Here is a 25,687-nt window from a genome sequence, read left to right as displayed (position 1 = left end):
GGGAAATGCATTGCAATAAGAAACTTCTCAAAACAGAGCAAGATTGTGCTCTGCAAGACGACTACAGCCATACAGCACCAGCAGCATCTCATCAACAGTATCTCTCCCCAGTCATTCAAACCCAGGTCCACCAACTTCAGCAGCACATTGCCACCGCTTTCATTCCTGTTGGACCTTCAGAGAGAACACGCTGGGTGTTGGATCCTCCAACTGCAACACAATTATTTGTTCAGTCCCAAAAGCTTATACCTGCACCAGCCCCCAAACACAGAAGGGCTGCACAAGTGCCATGACAGGGAATAAGTTGAAAACAGAGGAATTTTACAATTCTTCACCTGTACATCTATGTCACATGGATGTAACTGAGGACATAGCTTGATAATTTGAAAGAGGAGAACTCTGCATCTCAGCACAGACCGAGTCAGCAGGGCAGGCAGGTAGAAAGGACAAAACCAGATGTTTGCCAGCATGGAAACTGATGGCAAGAACATAGGATCCCATATCATGATTTATTCTGATGCCCATTCATAGCAGAATGACATACAGAACATTTTCCTTCCACAACCCATTGATACAAATACTTCGGGTGGCCTCACGGCTGCCTGCAGTCAGTGGGCTGTCTGTTCTCATGTTGAGGGCTCGGGTGGAAGGTGGGACTGACCAAGCAGACTGTGCTCACATAACAGCAGTTCTTGTGAAGGCAGAGCAAGAGCCATTAGCTTGCAGCATGAATACATGGTCCTTTCACCAGGCACTCTGGCTCAGTGGTACCCTGCAGGGAAGAGACCACATTAGAGGCTCTGATCCATTTGGGCAGCCAGTGCATTATACAGAACTTATTGCTTTGTCAGGCTATTTACTCACCACCACCGTGTGGCACATAAGTAAGGCGAAAAAAAGCTCTGCAAGGTTTAAGGCTAGCAGACAAACCTTTTTCCCTTCCCAGCTTTTCAGTTTCTGGAGGCTTATGTGTTCTAAGTAACAGAAGTACTGAAATTTGCATCCAAAATCTCTGCACCCAGTTCTGGCCCTGAGATTTTTGTAGCCAGTTTTACTTCTGAGGCCAGCCAGTGCCTGGGAGGAGAGCTCTGCAGGACTCCTGGGAGATGAGACCTGCTCAGCTGAAGGCACACAACACTCCACACTACAGAAGCAGCAGATGCTTTACTGCTACCCCATGTTGGCACTGCACATCAGAGGCCACTTAGCTGAGTTTCTTTAATGAAGCAAACTTCTAAACTCAAGAAGTTTTAAAGCTCCTGGCTAAATTGAGCCTATGTTATGGAAAACAGGAGCCTCCAAAATAATTATCTACTTCTAAGATTGTGACTATTCCTACATCGCTGTTTCTCTACTCACAGCTATGATTTTCCTGTTACAGAAATACAAAAAACCATTAATGTCCTCATTGCTATGAGCAGATTTGCAAAGAACAGGGATAACAGCCACTTAGGAAGTGCTGCCTGCACAGGGCTGCTGGCAAGAGTAAAAGAGATGAAACATGCTGTTTTCAAGACGGAGTCGTCACATGAGTAATTTTAAATGGTATGTTCCACAGGTTTTGTTTTTGGTTTTTACATGGATAGCTTTTTCCTCTGCCCACCAGAACACTGTGTGCAGCGCATAAGTTTGCCTTTGTGGCAATTTTACCTCCCAGGCTGCAGGCAGCTTTGTGCAGAGGGTAAAGCTGTTCTTGTTCTCCAGCCAGCACCGGGCAGCCAGAGGCAGCGTTACCAGGGTTAACCCATCAGTGACCACATGCACATATAGACGGACAACATCCTTCAGACACCCGTGTCCTCAGATAATCCACAGCAAGTCAGAAATAGAGACAAGAGCAGCTTGGAAGAGGGATGACGATGGACACTACAGAAACAGGTTATTAGGAATAAGAGGCTGACAGGCTCTGAGGGAAGAGCTGGAGGGCAGCTTTTACCTTGTATTACTCATATAAACACACAACCAGCAGTAATGAATTGCAGCAGGAGGCAAATTGGAAGAGATAGCCCACAGATTACAAATGTAAAACTATGGTACTTGCTCTTAACAGGTGCAGAAAGTAACCCTATAAGAGATAAATGATACTGATGGGGAGAAGCTGAACAGAATGAAACAAAGGAGGTAAATCTCTGTGCTTTGATAATTAGCAAAGGACTGACCATCTAGAAGAAAAGCAACAACACACTAAGCAGTCCTACCTGCTGTCAATGGCGATTAGCACCAAAGAGTACTTCATGGTAGTTCTTCAGGATTCAAGTGATATTTATTCCTTTTGCAGGATTTAACAAAATACCAACAATACCTGTGAGGAATCTTTCTACATGCTGCCGGTGACAGGACCCTCCTGTTGTTCAACCCGTGATTTATCTGGGAGCTCAGAGTGCAATCATTAGACCACCACAGGAAGCAGAAGACTTTGAGGGCTAATGATCATTGTGAAACCTCCCCAGTGGGTGCACAAAAGGTAATTTATCATAATTTGCTTCTGTAATGTTGATGCATTGAGCAATATTCCTGTTGTTCAGCAGTCCCTCAAACCTTCCTGGGTAGCATGGAGGCCAGAGGTAGATGAAGCTGTGAGATGCAGGAGATGGGCTTGCAACTGCAAGATCACTCTTCAAGCACACTGTTTGCACACTTACACGTGTATCTATGATAGCCTCATCCAAGGAGTCTGGGAAAAACGTGCCCGAGTCAGTGGACCAATGCCAGAGTCCTCAATGTCAGATGGACAAGTTGTCTCTGTCCTGGGCTGAGAGCAGAGTGGCCGGGTACTGCGGGAAAAGCTGTTGCTGCAGTGTCTGTTCAATTTAAACCAAAGCTGATCAAAACGTTTATTTACATCATGTTTCCAGCTGGTGTTGGCAGGCAGGAAATCCAGGCAAGCATCACCAAATTCACACAGCACCCCCAAATAAGACAGATAGTCCTAAAAACCATAGAAGAATCAGGAACAACACAGCACCAGGCACGTTTTCTGGAAAACGACATTTTAGTTACTAAACCATTTCTCAGATGTGTTTTGTTTTTTCCCAGCATGGCAGAATAATGTCTATTCTCTGAAATTCTGTTGTTATTTACTTAACTGAAAAACACAATATCCACTTCTAAAGTGAAAAGCCCTAGGTTTTGCATACCTGATCTGGGACCAACTCTTGCTAACTCTATGTGAAAGGAAATAAGGTACCTAAATTTTCAGATTCTTTTGAAAACCCCACTACAATTCCTTTGCATCTCTGATAAGAGACACTTTGAAAGTCAGATGCAGTGTTTGGTTTTAAAAAAAAAAAAAAGAAGATTTAATGATAGACTATCTACCTTTCCTTACATTCTTGATCTTAAGATAAAAATGTGAGCAGGTACTGCAACTGTCAATTTGGTTCCCAAAATGCAGCCTTACCTTTTCTTTATACAGTAAAGCATTTATCACTTTTCCTTTTTTGTAAGGTTGTCAGCATTTGTGTACTAACACGTACTCAGCCAGTGAGATTATCTGGGAGCATTTTGGAGGCAGCAAACAAACACAAAAGGGAGCCCATGGTGCTCTGTTTAGAGAAGCAATGCCAGTCTCATCCCTACCGAGATCCCAGAAAATGCATCTCACATGCAAATTGGTTTCATGAAACTGGGGGAAAAAAAAATAGCAGCCATATTTCTAAGGAAATAAGGTGAAAAAATATTAACTGTGAACAAACTAGACATCATTGGCACGATAGGTAGTCAGTATTTCAGTAGTCAGTGGGGTTTTTTCCCCTGTCAGATCTCCTATCATTTTTTTCTTCCACCCCAAGTTCTGACAATCAAGTAGGCACACTGGGGAATCAATTCTGAAATTGGAAATCACATAAGATAAAAATTAAGTAGATTTCAGAGCAGTTGGTTGGACATCTGCCATGAAGGAAATACTGGTTTTGGCTGCACCCACCCCAAAACCCAGGGATTCTTTTCCCCCTTCCACTTTGGGTAGGAAAGTCCGTTTGTTTCCATCTGCCTCTTGTATTATCAGTGGTTCAAGTCTCCTTACAGAAGTCCTGAGCTGTCACTCTCCCGTTGAGATGAATCTCTAATACCTCACCCATGCACCATCTTGTTCTTCTCAATGATCCTTAGCGGGCCCCTTCCAACTCAAGATATTCTATGACTCCTACTAGGTATGACTAAATCACATCTCCCCTTTAACTCAGAAATAAAGAAAGGTGTGAGGAACAAATAACACTGACAGATGCAAAAAAGGAGTAATGTTGAACATCAGAAAAATTATAGTTCTTGGCAAGATTAATCAACAGAAGGCAAAGGGTTTCTCAATGATCATATTTACTTAATCCATGATCAATAGCAATATTGCCAGTGAATAAAGGACTTTCAAACAGCTGTCTTGTGTCAGTTATCTTTCCTAGAAAGGAAGCACTAAGCTTCCTGAAGCAACCCTTTCCTTACCCTATTTAGCTACAATAAAATTACACCAAGGTATTAAAAAGCAGCAGGCTTCAAAGGGAGTTACACTCCCCGCTCATCTGGTAACAGCGAGAATATTCTGCCACAATCATGCAAAGGAGTCACTGCTAAAGCAAACTGCCAGAGACCGTGTCTGCTGAGGTGTGAATGAGGCATTGGTATTGCAGAGAAGTGCTTGCTGTCCATTACGGCACAGTTTTGTTTGGCAGCTTAAGCTTGTGTACTACAGAAGTCTGTCAGCATCACTTCTGAGGCACTAAGTTTTTGCCTCCTGGTCTGGAAGCCAAGACCTGGAAACCAAGACTTGGGTTATGGATTATGCCTATGCACGAGAGCATAGGCTGTGCTGGACTCTGCAGTGCTGAAGGAGCTGCTTTGGGTATCTATGTGCACACTGGAGAGCCATCCTAACACACTATGCTTCTTCTAGCACACGGGTTGATCCCAGCTGTGTCGACTCACCAAGATATTACAGCAGAGCATGATCAGTAATATCCATAAAACTCAGGAACTTTTAAACAGAAGTTTTGCATTAAAGCTAGTGGAAAATGTCTCTTTTTCAGCAAGGTTAGACACTGACCTGCAGCCCCACTCATCTCTAGTGCAGTTGAAGACCAAACTGATCGTGCATCGACAAGACGGGCTCAGGCACCAAGTGCTTCAATGACAGAGGTACAGGCAGCGTCACAGACGATGTGTCTGCCCCACTCCATGGCACCTCCAGTCTCGGGGTGCCCTGGCCTTCTACAGAACTTGGCACCCCATCACCCATCAGACCAGCTTGAGACCAGCTTGCAGCTTCCCCCGACGCAGCCAGGGCCCCGGCAGCCACCCTGCCACAGCCCTGTGCCGTGCAGCCCGCCCTGCCACAGCACCAGCGCAGCTAACGCCTGCCTCAGTCCAAAAGCACAGCATCAAATAACTGCCATTCTAGTAGTACCCAAAAGTGTGCTAAGCATTTTAAATTTAATTAAATGAACAAATTGACGTTCACTGAACTGCTAACAGTTATTCATACGAATGGCGTTTGAGTGGCACTCCTCCAGCTATTTAGCCACTTGCTGCATGTGCCAGAAAAGTTATTGAGTAACTGACTTTTGTGCTGTGATGCATCTTGATGTTGATGCTTTATCATTTGCTGGCAGTCACAACTGTTTTCTGCTTTTCTTGCCATTGCCACTTTTCTTGAAAACTCCGACAGTCATTTTGTTTCATTGCTATTTGTCTCTAGCAGTCTTCTGCAATGCTGGAGTTTATGAGCTGGAATTAATGGCAAGTGTGGCTTTTGGCTAAGCCTGCTTAGTGTACCCATGAAACCTATAGTCATTTTTCTGTAGAGCAGAAATTGTACTGTCCTAAGCCTTGCCCCCAGTCAAGTATCTATTAGTGCATAGTACAAGTACAGCATCTTCATTTGCTTTGCTCTTTCTTCCCCTACATAAGGGCTCGGTAGATTTCTCATGTGGCCACATGACAAACTCTTTTAGTATCTATCAATTTTTTCTTCTTTTTTTTAATCAAGTTGAAAAGCAGCAACCAGATCTTTTATTACCTGTATGGGTAGATTCATCCAGACTGCAATTTTTATTTCTTCTTTTTTTCCCCCCCGAGGGTGTGTTAATTGGCTCCCAAATGGAGGAACAAAAGAACAAGGCACTGGGGCAATACTTCAATGCAGAAGCAAGAAGTCAGTTTTTAGGGTGGTTTCTTAACTCTGTGAATGAGCAAAGTAACCTGAATCCTCATGAGAGTTGTGCACAGACTTCATAACCCAGGACACTTGTTCCTAGTCCAGTGCCCCATCATAAAGAGGTCCTTAAGAGTAAAAAAAGTAGGGATGGTAGAACAAGGAATCACCTATTCCTCCCAGTCCTCCAGGTCATCTTTCCCAATCTAAAAGTGCATATGGTCATCTCTGCTAAACCAAATAAGTGTATAGCATAAATAGGATCATCTTCTGCAGGACAAACCTTCTCCATCACATTTTTTTTTCCTTCTGTCCTTGCTTCCATTAGTATAATCTCAGAACACAAGCAGTAATACTTAAATTCATGAGTTTACTTCTTCTCTGGGCAACTGAAGGAAAGGATAGCTTTAAGCCAGTTGCTCAATTATTGCACATCCAGAAGGTGGTCAGATACCACAGGAAGGAGCGCATCATAACTACCTGAAGAAAACAGGATAAATAAGCATCTCTGCTGCAACAACAATTAGGTGGTGCACTGGGCATTCAAGTCTAAAGATGAGACAATAAACAAATGCTTATCTGCAAAATCCACATTCTTAATAGTGGTAATTACCTTTCACATAGTATTTTGTGATAGTTACTGACCAGCTGGAAGGATAATCCTTGTTCGGATTGTATTAATTGCTGTAAAAATGCATTCCTTGCTAACCATTATTGCTTTGACAACATATGCAAAGCTACTCAGAGCTGTGTTTGCTCTGTACAAAGAGAGCTCAGTCGTAATTAATCTGTGTGCATCCCTTATTTTCACACAGACAAAGGAACGAGAGGGGTAGTGCTCATCAACTTAGTTCATACGTATGGAGTGCTTGCCAGTTGGTGTAACTTCCCAGTAATTCTCAAGGTGGCTCAAATAAACCAGCAACGCTTACTGCACAAGAAAGCTTTGCTTCCTGGTGTGATATTGCTAATTCAGGAGGAAAACAGAGAGAGGAAGACATCAAACATGTGAAAACAAAGGCCATGTCATTATTCCGCAGCATAAAACATCCCCAGACAGTACAGTGTATATTCCCCATTTCGGTAAATGGATTATCTGAACACATTCCAACATTACACAGCCTGTGCTCCATTAGTCCCATACGGTAAATGTCTAACTATGCTCTGGTACCTGGTAAGGCATTTACACAGCCTAACCAGTCCTTTGATCACTTTTTAAATGGCTTTCACTTTAATAGGTTTCATTATGATGCTTTAACTGTCCTGTGTTCCACATGGTAACTCACTGCTCTCTCACCCATTTGTGCTGTTTGAGGATAATTAATGTCCCCAGACAAAGGCAAAATAAAACACAAATGTGTAATGCTAATTCTTTTTTTGGGGGGGAGATGCAACCAAAGAAAACACGTTCCCAATCTCCCCTTCATTTTGCATCTTTATGCTACCATAAAAAGCCCTTTTTTCTTGTATTGTTTACTGGTTTACTACTAAAGCCCCCTCAGATTTTATTTCAACATGAATATTAATTCAAGTATCATTTATATTGTGAAGAAAATGAGAAAAATATCTCAAGGCTGTTACGAATCCTTGTCTTTCTGGCAGAACAGTCTGTCTCTTTTTAGAATAATCACGTGCCCATTATTCATATATTAACTGGTGCTTCACAAAATAAAAAAAAAAAAAAACTGTCCTTGCATAAAAGGATTTCCACTGGACTCTTGGCTCTATCTTTGCTTTCAGCTGGATGACACAACAAACAGATAACCAGGGGTAAGACAGTAGTATTTCGTTTCACTTTTTCCATATCTATTCTCAGTTATGCTTTGTTGCCTTCAGTTCTCCTCATATATAGAGTCACAGCACATGCACTGTCATTGCCCACAAGCTAAAGGCACCCCTGAACCACTGAGCTCAATGTGGAGGAATTCAAGCCACATCCTCCTCTGCTTTGTTGGTCACCAACATCATTAGCAGCTCACAGGAGCCAGAAAACGGCCAAGGTTGGCAAGGAGCTCTGGAGATCATCTAGTCCAACCCCTCTCTGGGCAACTCATTCAAGTGTTCAACACCCTGACAACAAAAATAGGTCTTTCAGACAGAATAACCACCTTCCTCGACCAGCTGGCAGCACTATTGCTAATGCAGCCCAGGATGCTGTTGCCCTTTTTGCAGCAAGAGCACATTGCTGCCTCATGTTCAACTTGGTGTCCACCAGGATGCCCAGATCTTTCTGCAAAGCAGCTTTCCAGCTGGTTGGCCCCCAACATGTACTGGTGCACAGGGTTATTCTTCCTCAGGTGCAGAACTCAGTATTTCACAAAGTCTCTGTTTGCCCATTTCTCCACCCTGTCCGTGTTCCCCACAGAGCAGCACAGCCATCTCATCTATCAGCTACTCCTGTTATCTGCAAGCTCGCTAAGAGTACCCTCTGTCCCATCATCCAGGTCAATAATCAAGATGTTAATCAGTATTGGCTCCAAGCATATCTTACAATCTCTGTTGATCACAGAACAGAAAGCACAAAGCAGGGTGAGCACAAGGGGGGGGGGGGGGGGGGCAGAGGAGAGAACAGATTAAAATTTAATGACTTTTTAGTGTTTAACTTAAATGGTCAAGACAGACAGTAGCTCTTTTGCAGAGCAAGATTCACATATGCTGCTCGAGTTTCACTCGGGAGAAATTTTACTTTAACTTAGATAAGAAGTTTGCAGCCTCCAAGACATCAGCAGTTCACACTTCACCATGTGTCCTCTGCACCCTGTTCATGTATAATTTCATGCTACCAGCTATGGCTGTGTGAGATCCACAGTTCATTCCTACCCCATACAGTACATTATGCTCACAGTGCAGGTTTGAGACTCCACACCCAGCTTCCAGAGGCTGGCCCCTGAACATTAGTACTTCTGTAAAATTAATGAAGGAACCTCTCTTGAGCAACTAATTCTTCGCTTTGCTGCTTAGGGCAACAATTCCAATTAGTATCTCAAAGCCTTCTGAACTAAACACTGGGTTTACAAAGCCTGTATCCAGAACTCTGTGTGACATTTTGCAGTACTGCTGTTTTTCCACCCCCTGGAAGGCTGCCCGCGTAAGCCTTTAGAATGCCCAAAGCCTCTTTCAACACAAGTGGCAAAAACAGACTTCCAAGACTTTCCGTAGTGTAGTATTTCACCTCTGAAAAAAGTATATTTTTGCCATAATAAACCAGGCTCTGTCCCCTCCTTCTCCAAGTCTATTCTGATCTAGTGGTCTGAGTTCATGAACTCTTAACACTTTGCCAGTGAAAAGGTGTTTCTAAGAACAGAAATGGTTTCCCTTTGTTTCCAAAACCACATAATTCTTTTGCAATATCTGTTTGTTGAGCCTCAGTAGCACAAGCAGAGCTTTACAAATACTGAGGGGAAGAGCAGATCAGTCATGTGGTCCTCACACCCCCTCCCACCACTTGTTCACAAGTACCATATTTTTCCAAAATTTGTTTATGGTATGTGGATATTACCCAGATAAGCAAGCTGAAGTAGATGCAGTATTTGAAGCAGGGCAAGCATAATGCTCAGGTCACTGGGCTACTAGAAACAGCTGCTGTTCAGGGAGACCTAAAACTTCACCTTACAGGCATTAGCAGTCCCAAGGAACACTTGCAGGTGTCAGCAGATGCTCTTAGGGGCACTGCCCTAAGAAAATTAACATTTCTGTTTAAACTTCAGGTACCTACGTTTTTTTTCCACTGCATGGAGCTGTAAAACACTACTCTGTTCTACTTCAAAGATTTTTACTTGGCCATATGAAAGTTAACCAGTGATAACTGAAACAACATTGGAATTAGCTGCTGTGAAAAGTCTCATTCCTTTAATTGTCTCTGGCCATCTATAATGAGCAAACAACAGTATTTGAAAGCATGTAGACCAAAACAAGTAATCCCTCACACATATAAATACTGCAAAGTACTCTCTTTCCCAAGCTGTAAGCAAGGATTAAGAGAGTTTGTCTTGCTGTGAATGAAGGAGCTGGATCAAGCTCCAGTGCCAAAAAACTAACATTGGGAGTGGAGAAACCTGGCTTATAGCTTTGTAGCTAAAGATGATTTCTGATGTTTATTAAGCTTATATTCCAAAAACATCAGAAAATCTCCAGCATCTATTGCCTTAGTGCTTACTGTGTCTGTCTGCCTAATGCATTTACTTAGTGCTTTCGCTGTCACAGCACTGACTTGTTTACATTCCTTTTGTTTCTCTTCTCTCCTCATTGTTGCCTTTTCAATCTGTTATCCGTGGGCTCACTTTAGTACTCATGGCTTATAAAGAGAATAACTGAGAGCTTGTTGCCATTTATTGTGTTTATAGATGGAGAAATTGGGAAAAGAGGAATGGCAATTTCTCCTTTTGTAACACTTACCCAAGAGAAAAGGGTTGAAAAAAGTCAAGAAGGAAGCTACTCAAGAATTGAATACCCCAAATAGAACCTGATGTTCCCTAAAATGATGCTACGGTGAGCATTGAGGTCAAGGAAAGAGAACAGAAGCAGCTTCTAAAACGCACATTCTGGAGAAAGGCAGTAACCCTGTTGCAATGTGTTTGGGTTGTGTTTGGAGAGCAGAACTCCTGAGGGGCACAGCATCATCAGGGTGCTGACTACACCATCTATGTATCATATATCGATCAATTACAAATAACTTAAGGAAAAAAAAATATCTGAATTTCAGGAGAACTAACAGTGTGATAAGGAAGATAGTTTACTTACTAGCCAGTGCTGTAGTATGTGAGCTGGATACCCTGTTGGGGATCCCCCCCACCCCTGTATTGGTACAGGGAAGCCAACCAGCTGCTGCTCTACTCAGCTCAAGAGCCTAATGCAAGTGGTGTGCTGCAGTGTCTAAGCACTCTCAAGCAGCACTACAGGAAACTGTTTAACACAAATGCACCTGCAACTGCACACAAGAAACATCATGATTTTAACCTCCCTGGCCACGCTGCCTTCTGGTGATCCTTCCTCCACAAATCGGTGCAGACAGCAGCACCAATGCCACTGGCAGTTATTAAATTCTGGGTAAGCTAACATGCAGCCTTGGTCACAGCTTGACAGGACTGACCTAACCAAACTCTTGCACACACATGCCATCAGCAGATCATGCTTTCCTAACCCAGAGTAACAATTCAAGTGTTAATAAAGCTTGTGGGTATGAAAGAAAATGAGAACATCTGCAGCAGTAGCTCTCCCCAGCACTACAGAAACACTCCTGAACACCACCAAAGGCACAGTACTGATGTGGCGTAAAGAGCCTGAGCCAAACAAGGAAAAACAGAGGAGCACTGACAGATCTGCTTGGGCAGTTTGTAGCCAGAAGTGCTGTCGCCCACTGATGGGGCACTGTCCTCAGCATCAGCAACAGGTTCTGGTGCACCCACACTGCACAACAACACACGCAGAGGACTTACTCCACCTGCCTTAGTTGAACAAGTGGGGTCACTCAAACCCTGGCAGCAGCATAGAAACACTGGAATGGCCAGTTTTACCTTGGTTAATTAACTACAGTTCCTATTTAGATCTTGCTTAGTTATCTCCTACAACATATGAACATCCTCCAAAACAAAATTTATGGATTATTGAATTGGATCAGTTATATCTTCCAACATCACACATTGTATTAACTTCGCACTTTTCATAAGTAGTTCTTACGGATTCACCTTGGCTGCCTACATGTACTTTCTTTATAGGTTGCTGAAGAGTTTGCCATCAGATCTCTGGTCTTTCTCTTTGACTGTTTTGGATGTGCAAGCATCACCTAGCATATAGACAAACTTTCTTTTATAGTTGCAATCACACTAGCTGAGGAGACAACCAGCCTCAGTGCAATCCTACCTGCTTATCTTCTTTGCAGTTGCTTGCCCAGATCTATCCACAGAGCTGCTCAGGCACCAGGCACAGACTAGGCAGCAAACAAAAGAAACCTGGTTGCTTCAAGCCATTTAAAGGGTAGATCTTTGCTTAACAGGTTCATTCTGGCTGAAAGGGATTAGAGAGTGATCACACACAGCTCTGCCAGCAGATTGAAATGATGATCAGCAGCTGGGAATGGGCAGAAAGCTCACCCCCAGCACAGCTGTAGCCAGGGAGGAGATGTGTCCATAGTATAAATTGCACAGTATTCTCTATTTACTGTTCTTATGGTGTGTTTCATAACAGATGGATTAGAGGCAGCCTTATTTGTGTACAAATTCCAGCATTCATATACAAATACAGCTCCTGGTACAAAGAAAGCTACTCCCAAAACACTTGTGTGAAAAACAACTTAAAAAAAAAAATTAAAAAAAGCCCTGGGAAATATTTGCAAACACAACTAGCAAAGGACACAAACATGACTGCATTGGCAACCAGTTAGGATGCAAAGTACTTCTCTGTGCTTTTTTTGCAGTGCTTGGCTGGTTTTGCTTTCTTCAACTGTAAGGAACTGAGGAAGGTGCAACATGCTGATCAAACTGAGGAGTAAAATGCCTGGAGTATTTAATCCATCACAGGAGGCTATGCACGGCCCCCAAGGGAGGCTATGGCCTTGTTAGACAATAAATCTATGTTGCCGAAATTGTCCATGTGCAATTGCTTGTGTGATCAAAAAGAAAGAGGCGTAACTCAAGTAAACCTCAAACTTCATATGCTATTATTAGCACTTTAATCATCGGTCCATTGCAGATTGCAAAAGCCAAATCCTTAGCAAACCAGTATTTCATTATATATTAGTTATTTATTATTTCCACCATTGTTGGCCATCTGAAAAAAAAAAAAAAACCAAAAACACAAAGGCAAAATCAGCACTACAAATTCTCTTCCAGTATCCTTAAGTGAGCCAACAAGGTTTGGTTCTTGGCTTTAGGTCCCTGTCTCACCCAGAACACTACAATTTTGGAAAGCCTAACTTAGCAAGTGTCCACAATAAACAAGTGAACCTCAGCAGGAAAGAAATCCCTGCACATCTTGTACAGTAAGATGCTGCTGCAAAAGGCCGCTATTTCATTTTGCTGGTTAGAGAATTGTTTATATCCTTTTTCAGTAAAGCTTAAACAACAAGCAAGCTGGTATGGCTCATCATGAGGATTTCTCATTAATCATATTTGGGCAGGTCCAGGCTTCAGAAGCTGCAGTGTAGGTACTGAACTAGAGTGCTGAATTGCTTTAAAGCTTCACAGAATAAAATCAAAGCAATATATTTTCCCAAAACTCTGAAGAAACACTGCAAGCACACAGCAGAAGTTGAAGAATAAAGCCACATCTTCCATCAGTGTCTGCCATCTGCATGAGAGTGAAGCAGAGTTTCCTCGGCTACTGAGGAAACGATGGAGAAAGGCTGATGGCCACAGGACCAGGGCTGATGCAATGCTCTGACGTGCGTGCTCCCAGGTTGGTCAGAGACAAGGAAAGAGTGTGTATTCAACAAACCAACAAAACGTGAATTCCTTTGCTCCATCTCCTTTTTGAGATTCTGCCCTGCTGAAGGCGGTGGGGAGCAGAGCGGGGACCACATCCCCCTGAGCCCAGCAAGAGCCGCTCTGCACGGCCAGTGCTGCTGCCGGGCAGCAGCTCTTTGGGAGGGAGCCCGAACACTGGGTTGCAGGATCTCACCCCAGTGCTCCAGCTGGGAAACCACAGGCTCCCGCCTTTCTCTAGCTGAGTGTTGAGCCTCATCCTCTGCTGCAAGCTGCTTCAGATTATTTTTACCAGAATTGTGCTGGCTGATTGCTAGTCCAAAGGACAGCTCTTTTATTTTCCTTTCTTTAATTGGCAATACGAGTGAGCCTAAGAATATCTTCATTGCTTGGAAACAGAGTGGTTTTGAGCTTGTCTATCAGATTCTCCCATCTTAGCTTTCAATGAGGCATTACTGGCCTCTGGAGAAGAGCTGGCAGCTATCTTCTCTTTCTCCCAAGTGACCCCAAGTGATTAGAGACACCACAACATTCAGGCATTCATCAGGTGGCCATTGATGGCTGGGAAGTTCATCCAAGAAAAAACAAAACAAAACAAAACAAAAAAAACAACAAAAGAGCTTTGTGGTAGAAAAATACCCTGATCTCTGGAGAATCACTTATTGGAACAGACAATATGGAGATAGGAGTTGGTGCCAGCACCAGAGAAGCATCTGGCCATGGCCACGGTCTATGTGACCACCCAGATGTTCAGTCGAGCGTGTGGCACCGCTGTCCGGCAAGGGGCCAAGGAGGGGATCCCTCCTCCAGTGCCCCTCCAAGACAGGTCTGAGAAACCTTTAAGAGCAGAGGACATGGGCATTGCATATTCTGGATAAAACCAGTATAAAATAGTGTAACAGAAAATCCTGCTTCCTGCTCTCTGTAACTGCAGAAATTTGCCCGTATGGAAATTTTTCCTCCTGTATCCACTAATAAAGCTTTATTCCTTTGTCACAGAAAAAGTTACATCTTAAGCTCCAATCGTACCTATCATCAAAAAAGGAAAAAGGGGTTGAAATACAGTTGCTGGCATCTGGCCAGCATAGGCCCACTTTGCAGAGACAGAAATCTTTCAAAATAACAATTTTCATTTGGCGCAGCATCGTAGGATTAAAACACCTCTTTTGAAGCCCACAGTTGTCTTGGGTTTTACACTGACATTTGGTGACTCAAACCCTGCCTGTGAAAAGCAGGGGTTTTCACATACTACGAGAAGTGTCGTACAGCAGTTTCATCTGGCAGTGTAGGGAAGAAGAGGCGGATTTTATACCCAGGCTTGGAAAAAAAAGAAAAAAGGAGGAGGTTGGAGTCAGCTAAAATGTTAACATGACAGTTCTCCTTCTGTTCCCTGTTTGGAGAACGCCTGAGCCACGGATTGCCAGAGGATAATGTCACATTGAAAATTGTTTTGTTACTATGACCATATTGCATGAATCGGAGTGACAAAAAGGACCAGGCGCCGGGGTACCGAGCTGCCCTGCTCTGGGGGCAGCAGCACCCGCCTGCACCCGGGATCGGCAGGGCAGGGCTGAGGAGGGGATGCTCAGCACCCAGGCCAGGACCACAGCATCTCCGACTGAGGCAGGTGCAGCTTGCCCCTGCACATTGCCAGCAGCTCCTTTCCTTAAAAGAAATGGGGTTTTTGTAGCGGTTCATGTCACCCCTTGCTACCATCCCCATGGGGCTGCACAGAATCACCAGAAAAACCCATAAATGTGGTATCTGGTAGGAACACCCAAACCCAAACGAAGCCAACACCTGCCCTCAAAGCTAGGTGCAGAAACAAATACATGGCTACTTTCCTTTCGGCTACTAAAGCTGGATGTTATACAAATGTTTTCTTGTCCCGAGGATGGTGATATTCTCTCTCCAGCATGTGTTGTGTGGGGCTCTAATGCCCTGATAAAATGCTTCCTGGTTGGAAAGCTGTGTGAGCATTGCCAAGAAAATAGCAAGGCATTCCAGATAATTAAGCTTCAGTAGAGTTTAATCAAAGAAGCTGTGGACTATACTAGCACCGGAGGCATCCTGCAGTTGTATTGATTTCCACTATGAAAGCCACATCTGTGTGCTGTAGCATGTAGAGAAACAAAAAAAGAGGATTGTGAATCCTGGCTGGAAGATGGTTGGGATAAGCTTGATAAATCAATGTACAAATAGGCTATTTTATTTTTCAGAAATAAGTAAAGAATAGCTTTCACTCGTCTACCACCCAGGCTTTTTTCCCTTCAGAAGCAACATACATTTTTGTTTGAAGTATGTTTCCCTGGTTGGTAACTAGAGATATACTCTGTGTGATCAGGGGGGTTCAACCGTTTTATCCTCTGAAGTTGAAGTACTTCAGCAATCTGTTAATATTCTTCCCAGCAGTAGCTCAGAGGGTAGCCAGGACTGCCGATGTGAATTAGTGCATTTCCGCATTTCACATTCTATACAAAGCTGTAATTCAGGAGTAAGCTTGTCTAGACTCCGTGACAAATCTCTCTTTTTCTGTCAAATCATATTTACTCCAGGATATAGAAAACTATCTGCATTTGTGCGTTTTGATGGTGTGTTTATGTGCATTTAACACGTCCATAAACTGACAATCCCAAGACCAGCTCTGTGTGTGGGGAAAAGGGGTTGATCAAAGTACTGCATCCCAAGTCTAATACATTTTATTAATGTCATGTGTGGCCTCTCTAAGAGGCTGTTAGGATGTGTGGTCTGCATGCACAGTTTGCTGTGTAAATTCATAGCTGCAGCTCGCATATGGAGCTATACTTTATGTAAAGCCATACTGTAAACAAGCTAAGCTTCAACACACTCCACTTGTTTTTCTGCTGTCTCCAAACATGCACTCAAAGCTGCAGTGGAACAAAAGTTCCCCTGAATGAAGAACCCCAATTTTCCAGGGCAAATTTTCACTTCATTAAAATACTGTTGTTGGTAAGCAGAAATAACTCTTCATTAGACTGTGAGTAGGACATCACTGGCTCCAGAAAGGAGAAAACTTCCCGGAACCGGGAGCAGGCAGCCCTCAAGCAGCAGAATGCTTTTCAGCTCTTCCCAAATCTTCTGGCTCAGAGGTTACAAAGACCTGAAGTGACCACTGGAGAAGAACAGTATAACAAGTACCTTTTTTGCTTGGGTTTTCTTATTTTATGCATTGACTACATTTCCAGTTTTACTGACAGTTCTAGATCTGTGCAAGTAAACACAATTGCATTATGGCAATTTGCCTGCCCTATTGGCCCAGCAGCCATCGCAGGACCTTGAGAGCCAGAACCTGCTGAACCACGCTTGTCTAAAACTGTTTCTCCATTCAAACACTGGGACTCCCAAATTTCCAGTGGGCTGAAAAATTTGTTTCTCTCCCCATCTGTAATTAACGAGCAACCAGCTCCCCTTGTTTGTGAGACGGGCCAAAATGCTCTGAACCTGGGCATTTTGAGTGTATTTTTTCTTATTTCTATTGCACTTAAATACTAACTTCCAATGAGAACGCTATTCGTCACCTGTACTGTCTGTAGCTGGATGGAGCTTACAATATCATGATTATTTAAAAAAAACAGGAAAAATACAGATACATCACATTTAAATAACTTCTGTTGGTTTATTAATTTGCCCTGCAGCAGATCAGAGGCAGACACCTCCACAGTGGCTGAAGGACCAGAGCCCTGCTGTATCTGGGCTGTATGGAAACAAAGAAGTCTCTGCTCTGAGGAACTTACAATAGCACCAGCAAAGAAAATTTATTATAGTGGAAACACTTAGGAGAACAAAGCTGTTTCAACTACATTTTCAACTACATTTTCAACTGGAAATTTTTTCTCGGCCGCTAGATGAAAGTATTGATCAAAACCAGGGAGACTTTCAGAAAAACTAAGCAATGCGGTCTGCTGTGTCCAGGTTGCACGAGGGATGAAAGCATAAGCTTCCCACCACAGGCTTGAATGTCCTGCCTACCAGGCAATAAACCCTTTTTGAGGTTGTCTTTCCTCTTCCCCTTTTTCCAAATACTTCAAAAGTCTTTGGGTTTGCACTGTAGAGTAGGGGAAAAATTAAAGCTAAAAGTCTTCTGCAGGTGGCTGAGCACTTTCCCACCTATCCAAATTATAATCTGAACAGACAAATGCACACTCAGGTTTCCATAACCCTAATTTTCAAAGAAAACATTTTTATGTTGATCCCTTTTTTCTAGTAACATAGCAGCTCCTGAACACTGCAACATTGCAGCCACGTGCCCAGCTGTGCTATTCAGGGACACAGTCTTAGAAACAGCTGATTGCCTCCAGTAGCTGCCTAGCAAACAGGCTGAAAAATCTTCTTTCCATAAGGTAAGACAGACCAGAATCACGTTTTATTAAAACAAACAATTGATAATTAGGTATTTGGCATATTCATTAAGCAACTTGAAAGGTCACCCTTTTAAACTTTTGCAAACAAAATGCAGGAAGAAAATCTCGCTACACTCTACCTCGCGTACCAATAAGAAGAAATTTAAACAGTAGTAGTCTTTCATTTAAAAAGAACAAACAGAAAAATTTGTGTTTTTCTTATCTCTAATCCTTACTTCTCTCTCCAGAGATTTGGTCCAATTAGTTATTTCATATTAACCATGGTTTGTGCTGCTTATTTCTTCCTATAGCAGCTTTCAACAGCCCTGTGTCTGTGTCAAAGGAAATAAAATACAAGTATTACTAGCTCCTATACCTTAGCAAGGACAGCAGGTTGACTACTGAGAAAGATCAAGAGTTACTTTTTATTTTTCCAAACAGCCTGCACATAGGGAGATCTATTTCTGTAATTGCAGGTGTAAATCTGCCCAGAGGCTGATCTCTATTTGGCCAAAATAGCTGGAGTCAGTGCAAATCTCCAGCCATTTTTCAGCTGTGGACTTTTTTGATGCTATACCTTATGGGGATGTTTTTCTTATTTTAACATTTGATGGCTTATCAAATGTTGAAGAAATGTGAGAAGTACGTAATCATTTTATATGTAGAGTGGCAGAGGTTACAATGAAGTTTGTAAAATTATGAATGGCAGATTAAGGGTGAATAGGAAAAAACTAATCATTCACGTAATACAAGAATAAGGAACATAAAATTAAATTATCTAGCAGCAGTTCTGAAACAAACAAAAGGAAGTACATGTAATTATACTTTGGAACTCATTGCCATAGAATGCTTTGAAAAAACACAAAGTGTGAATGCGTTCAGAAAAGTAGGAAAACTCCTGGCAAAAAGTGTGCCAATAGATGCCTAATGCAAAGGTGTAGATATAACATGTGGAAGTTGAGTGAGAACTGCTTTATTCTCATCCTCAAACGTTGACGTTTCCTGATGACCATTCTCCAAGTCAGGACACTGCGAGAGAGAGACCTTCAGCCTGACCTTATGTAGCTCTTCTTTTAATAAATAAAGCAGGATATCATATGACCTACAGCATGCGAACCTTCCAAAAAGGAGGAAGGAGGAAGGAGATGGAGAGTGTGTCCTCTTGATACTCTTTGCAGCCCAGACCTTTATCCAGTTTTCTCATCACAAAGGATATGTAGAAAGATGAAGGTCCCTCAGATGTCACCACTTTTATTATTACCAGTCCTCATACACTGGGAGAGGCGGGGAGAGGAGTGAAAAACAAAGAAACAAAAACGAAAACTAACTATCCATTGACCCTCTATCACTGATAAAACAGGACTGAGCATACTCTAGCACCTCGTGGGTCTCTTCACCACCGTCCTGCTTATACTGTGCGTATGGCCATGACCCTGCCTCCAACCAGCATCCCTGTTGTTCCTGCTCAGGCGCAGCCCTCCTCAGTGCTTGGGAGAAAACAGGCAGCAAAAGTCTGGGCAGGAGACAATTCCCCACAGTTTGCTGCGCAGCTGCTGTATGGCTGTTTCATGGCAGGCAGATAAAACACAGCTGAAGGTATTCGGTGCCCTTCCCAGCTCTGCCAATCCATTTCTCTATCAGAAAGTGATGACATATATTCTACGCTTCTGTAAGGCACGTGGAGATGTGCAGATAAGGAGTGCTATTCCATAAAAATCTCTTAATTACTATTCTTCTCCTGTCCCGAAAATGTCACACAAACACCACTTTTTAATGTAATAGTTTATTCCATCTAGGGATGGAATCACCTCTGTTCTTCAAGGTGAGTATAATGATGTTGCTTCCCCTTGCTGCTGAGATTGCACTGCTGGCACTCAGTCAGAGTAAGAAGATATGTAAAGAAATCAGGGTTGAGTCTTTTGTCTCTCCTAGATCACATTTTGTGTTTAATACATTTGACTTCTCTTGAGATGAATTGATAGGCATATCTCTTGAAAGGACTGTGCTGTCTTACATCTCCATTTCTGTCTTTCGGAAAGCCTGCTTGATGAAGATATCCTGTTCTCACTGGGTACCAAAAACACTGTGCCACCTGAACTCTTACTGATTGCAGTGTTTAGAGAATGCTGTATTCTGTCATATTCCAGTATACGGTTAATATATGAGATGAGACAATGTTCCCTGTCAAAGCACACTTGGTTATATCGACTTTGTCAGTAGTATTTAGAACAGAACAACAGATCCAATTTATTGAGGAGACTCAAAAAGACACCACTGTACTCCAAAAAAAGCCATAGTTTGTCCAGTATTCAGCTTTTCTACTAAACTAGTTAAATACATTGATCAAAAGCCAATTACTTACTCAAAGGTACGCTTGAGGTATACACTGCATTGGTATTATTATGGTAAGCCTTTTCAAACAATCCAGATGTCTGATCTGCAAAGAGAAATTACTCTTTGGAAGACCTACACTTGTCCTTAGGACATCACTGCTTGAGGACCTTCTGCTGCTCTAAGATCGGCTAAACAAAATAACCTGAAAAGTGACCTGAGTCCCAAAAGGGCCAAAGGTATTTTTAAATGCCTGATTTCTGTCCCCTTGCCCCATTCCCATAAATACCCAGGGGACTTGCTCACCTAATACTTCTGTGGGTAAAGGTTTGAACTGAAATTACTGGGGATTCAGGCTTTTCCACAGCAAGGAGCCGGCAGCTGTTTCTCCGGTGATTTTACATAGTGCTCATTTTGACTTGTATGTCCTGATTGTATGAGCAGTCAGCTAAAGAAACCTTATTGCACGCTATATTAAGTTTTTAAGAAAGGAAAATATTACCAGGTAAAAGACTTACCGTTTGCTTATACGGAACTCTGTCTTTTTTCATTCAGTTGCTGTTAATGACTGCATATAAATATATATATTTTTAAAAAAGGATAATGTACTGCAAATACATCCAACTAACTCCCTGTGAAGTTATATAAATGACAATATTTTTCCCCTGTATCTTCACACAAAAAACATTTCCTCCTGGCAGAGGCCAGTTCTCATTCAGACCCCAAGTGAAAAGCTAGTCTGTAAGAAAGTCATTTAGCTGAGTGATTCTGCTTTATCTCATTTAGACTTCAATGATGTGTTTTTATTAAAATAAAAAATACAGCAAAGAGCACCATCAATAACTTATGCCTGTTTGAGGGGGCAACAGGATGAAGATATCTGCCATAATCTTTTTTCACCAAGATTAATCTTAACATCCACCATTTCTAAGCTTTACACATTGGAGCTCATAGTGTTTACTGCACTTAAGACTGCATCCCAAAAAGTGGGTACTTCAGAGTTAATTGAAATTTTTCTTTTCTCCAGTAATTATTTAAAACGTTTTGTTTCTTTCCATCAAGAAATTGTCATGAGGATTAAATAAAAGTTGTCTTGATAAAAAGTCTTTATACATGCTGTTCATGCTGTTCTGTGTCTTATTTACAAGCCTGTAGCTACTTCAGACAACAAGCAAAGACGAAGTACAAGTTGGAGAATATGAACCAAGCACAACTGTAAGTTTTAACTTTGCTGAATTTTCACTACAAAACTAGTTCAAAGATTTCTTTCAAGCTTAGCTTACAGTGCCATGAAACAGCACCAAAATGGCAAGACAGACAAAACATTTTTGTTTCAAGATAGAAGAGCAAACCAAACCAAGGAAAAAAAAAAAAAAGATGACGCTTTGACGCTTTGATGTATTTTCTCCCACCGTCCGCAGTTCTCCCTTCTTCATCAGTTTTTTCCCTCTCTGAAGCTTTTTTTTTGTGGCTAAACTTCTTGACTTTCTTTCACCTTGCTCCTCTTTATTTCTAAGCAGTTTAGGGCACAGTTTGAATAAAAGTCATTCTTCAATGGATATGAGAGAGTCATTTGAAGTAAATACGTTAAGTACACTTGATCTTTTATGCTCTTTAATTATCCAGAGCTGGATGTTAAATTTTACTTTACTGCCTGCCTAATGACTACCAAAACATTTTACTGTCTACTCAACAGTACTCAACAGTTTGAAAATACCTGAGTCAGATACATCACGTACTGATAAGTGCTGTGACATGGGACGGGCTGGGTAATGCCTGCCCCAACCTTCAGCGCTCCTGCCTGCGGGATGAGGATGTGCAGCCAGAGGCTCCCAGGCATGGCCCCGCCGGGAGGGATGCGCTGCTGCCAACACCACAAGGCATTGCCTTCCTAGGTATTGCTAGTTGTTTACCATCTAGAGTATCTTATATCAATCTGATTTTCAGAAGTGTTGGAGACTTGCTTTCTGAACTCATACTTCTGTCATAACACTTATTTGGCATTCAGGTACAGGTAAATTTAATAATTCTAGTGACACTCGAAAAATTTATGCCTTTAGCTTTTATAAACAAAAACATCTGTCTGAAGGTTTGAGGGAAACAAACAAAAAATATTGCAAATGTGCAAGTGAATTTACATTTTTTTATATGAAAAAGCATTCATAAATATCACTTGGTATTATTCTCTGCATTGCTTATGCAATAAAAATGAGTAAGAATACACAGTTTTAAGGAAAAGCCCTCTGAAGAAGCAAATATGCTTTGGAAATAGGAATTAATTACTATTTACAGCATGCCCCTAAAGGCAGAATTATTATTCCACCTTTTAAAATAAGAGTTGAAAGAACTAATCTAAATTCCACAGTTAGTCTAGGCATGGTCAAGAAAAGACTAGGGACCAATGATATTTCTTCTTAGCATAAAATCATCTTTCCTCTATAGCACAGCTCTGCTTCACAGAGTTGAAAAGTGTAACTATGAACAATATAAGACACAGAGCAAATTTCTATGATGGCATCATATGCCTAAGGATACAATTCCCGATAACATTAGCCTTTATGATGCCTGCCTGATTAAACAGATCGGGAATGTGTACAAGGGAGCATTACCCTTTGGGCATGTTAACAACATATTTTATTGCTTTTGGGGATAACCAGACCATAGCAGGGTAGTCGTGTTTCTCTCACCTCCCAGCAACAAGCACATTTTAACAGTTTCAATGACAGATACCCCTCATTGAGAAAACTGCTGCTCTTCCCAGCTGTGATCCCAGCCAACAGAACACCATTTACCAAGAGCTGGTCCCAGCAGTTTTAATAACATCATGCAAGTAGGTATCAAAGGATGTCAAATCCAACAACTTCATTATGTTTGTGCCTTGAAGAATGGAGCAAATATATCACCACCATTACCAGGCTGTTGCACTTCAGCAGTTTTGAGCTCCTAAATGGACTGGGACGGATGCACAGTGCAGACAACACACGTTTGATCAGATGCAAAGCCATGACTACACCACGTACGCCAGCACCCAGCTCTGGAGCATTTCAGAAAGTTTCAAAGGAGTTGAAATCAGGTCGCTAATGTGATTTCTTTTTTCAAAAATTTATGTCCTCATTTGTACTCATACGTAAAAAGAAAAGCCCAGTTGCTCAATAATCAGCTCCAAGGGGATGTTTATGGAAGTGTAATCAGAACAACATAAGCTACATTTTCATGTGAAGAAAATCTAGTGTGTGAAAGCACAGTGTGAAAAACAATATGTAATCACCAGTTTAGAAGTGGGCATTTATCAGTATAAATGCTGAGATGATTCTAGAAACAAGTGGGTTTTTTTTTTCCTGATTTGAAGTTACAAATACTTGTTTTAAACACCTTTAGTAGAGCCTGGGCATCCAGACAAATTAGTAACAGAAGGCATAAGGGCCTTTGCTGGCTATCCAACAAAAATCAATAAAAATCAAATACTGCTACTGGATTTATTTTCCACGTGGAAATGCCTCACAATTCAGCCTGCAGTAAGGAGGCAGTAGTAATGTGTTAAGTTCCTACTAATAGCTTTGTTGGCTTTCTTTATGCATATGGCCAATAAGATCTCCACTTTATGGAATCTTACTCATTACCTGGGAAATGATTTGACAAAACGATAATACTGTACAGGCTTGAATTCCCCCCACACCGGGTACTGAACTCCGCATCACTCATCCACATCAACTGTTTGAACTCGATGTTTAAATGATTATTTCCACTCCAAGTTCTGAATCCAATATAAACAATGCTAATCAAATAATTGCTGTGAAGAGATAGACATGTGCTTTGTATTAAAATGCACTGAATCTTCAAGTTTCTTACCAATAAGTATCTGCAGCATGCTCATCTGTTCAATACCAAAAGTAGCAAACGTCCCACAGTTCATCAAATTTCACCTTTCCCAATTTATTATTCTCGTCATTACCTTTATTAAATAACTGTACTTAAGCATTGTAGCTGCAACAAAATAAAATGAAGAATACAGTAAGACATGCCTGAGAGCAGAGTCTTACAGCGCAGGAGTTTACCCTGGAAGGTATGGACCAGATCTCCACCCGTCCACGTTGTGTTGCCTTGGCAACACAGACACCTTAAAGAAACCATTAACCACTCCTGCTCAGTAAAGCTGCCTTAAATTTTTCAGTAGAAACATCATAAACGGCTTTTTCAGTAAACTCAAAGATGTTATATCTGTGGCTGAAATATCGGCAAAAATTAATCAAACAACTGAAAAACGTTCTCCCCTGTTTTGACTTTTCTTGACCATAAAATGTTAGAAAAAAGTTAAGTACTGTGCCAATTTTGGACAAATTAGTCTGGTGTGCTTCATGCAGTCTGCACAGAGAGACAGCATCACAGAAGACTAGCTCATGACTGAGAGTGACATGTTTCTGCAAATACCATACATGCAACCCTCTGCAGTTTTACATATATACCATAACAAGCTCTTCTCCTGGGAAATGTTCCCATGTTTATTTTACTCCTCCAAGTAAAAAATGTAAATGTCTTTTTTTCCCCTACATCTTCTGTCTTTTCTTCTCTGTATTTTGCAGAGCATCTTGTCACCGTGCTGTGGTATTATGGCAGCACTAATCTGTAAGTATGATCCAGCCTGCTCCACATGGGGTGCCAGCCTCAAAAACCACCAGATAATTCAGGGAAGAAACAGACATCAGAGCGAGCGCTCTGGAAGAACTGAATTCCCACATGGCAGAGTAAGAAATCTTCTGTTTTGGAAAGCAAATGCCTGGGTGCTGCCAGCCCACGCTCTTGGCACAGGACAACCCCCCTCCTCCTCGGTGGCAATCTCAGCTGTAAATGCAGAACTGGAATCCCAGAGCAGGGCGATGCAAGGAGAAGCTGAGCTTGTGGGAAACTCATGAAAAACACTAACCACCTACTTTTTGTCGTCACTACTCCCTACCTTCATTCCTTTTGCCTCTTCTGAAAAAGAAAACTGCCTTTCCCTTAAAACTCCCAGTGAGCCTACAAGCTTTACTGAGATGGCAAAATACAGTGCCATGGCTTGTCCCCTCTGCAGCCATCCCTGGGCTTATCTCCAACCCTTTTTTGGAGCAGGCCCCTTTCCTGGAAACACGCCCAGCACCGAGGCAGTCGGTCTCGCTGCGACACCAGCACCATCTGAGGGGTCGCCATTCCCCCAGCGTGGGCTCGTGGCTGGAGCCGGGCAGATGTCCCAGCCCCACTTTGGCAGTCACTCTGCCGCTGCTGCAGGTCAAAAGAAAACTTTCCTCCAGCTGCACGATCCCATAACCCACTGGGGACTGTCTGAAGCTAGGCACTCGCATGTCCTGCAATTAAGAAATAATGAGTTTTCTGAAGTGATTTATTTCCATAGATTTAGTGTCAGCTCTGAAAAGACACTGTTTAAATTATTGCAGGTCTCC

At 42.2% G+C, this 25,687-nt stretch overlaps 1 protein-coding gene across 2 annotated transcripts in view; it reads right to left on the bottom strand.

Annotated features, from left to right (window-relative positions):
* Positions 1–490: 490 nt before the first annotated feature.
* The window catches only part of LOC148056152 (uncharacterized), a 42,752-nt gene continuing 17,555 nt past the window's right edge, over positions 491–25,687 (bottom strand). The window contains exons 1-3 of one of the 2 annotated variants that reach the window (XR_015703976.1): positions 12,002–12,079; positions 2,199–2,929; positions 491–772 (exon numbers count right to left, since the gene is read on the bottom strand). The gene's annotated coding sequence lies outside the window, so the exon portion shown is untranslated. Of the gene's footprint in view, positions 773–2,198; positions 2,930–12,001; positions 12,080–25,687 lie in introns of those variants that run through there. The other variant, XM_087754188.1, reaches the window with a different exon arrangement.

This window comes from Nipponia nippon, unplaced genomic scaffold (genome assembly GCF_047370975.1).
Source record: "Nipponia nippon isolate SJK-2023a ecotype South Korea unplaced genomic scaffold, ASM4737097v1 scaffold_17, whole genome shotgun sequence".
NCBI classification, from domain to species: Eukaryota; Metazoa; Chordata; class Aves; order Pelecaniformes; family Threskiornithidae; genus Nipponia; species Nipponia nippon.
This window is presented reverse-complemented; position numbering and strand designations above follow the sequence as displayed.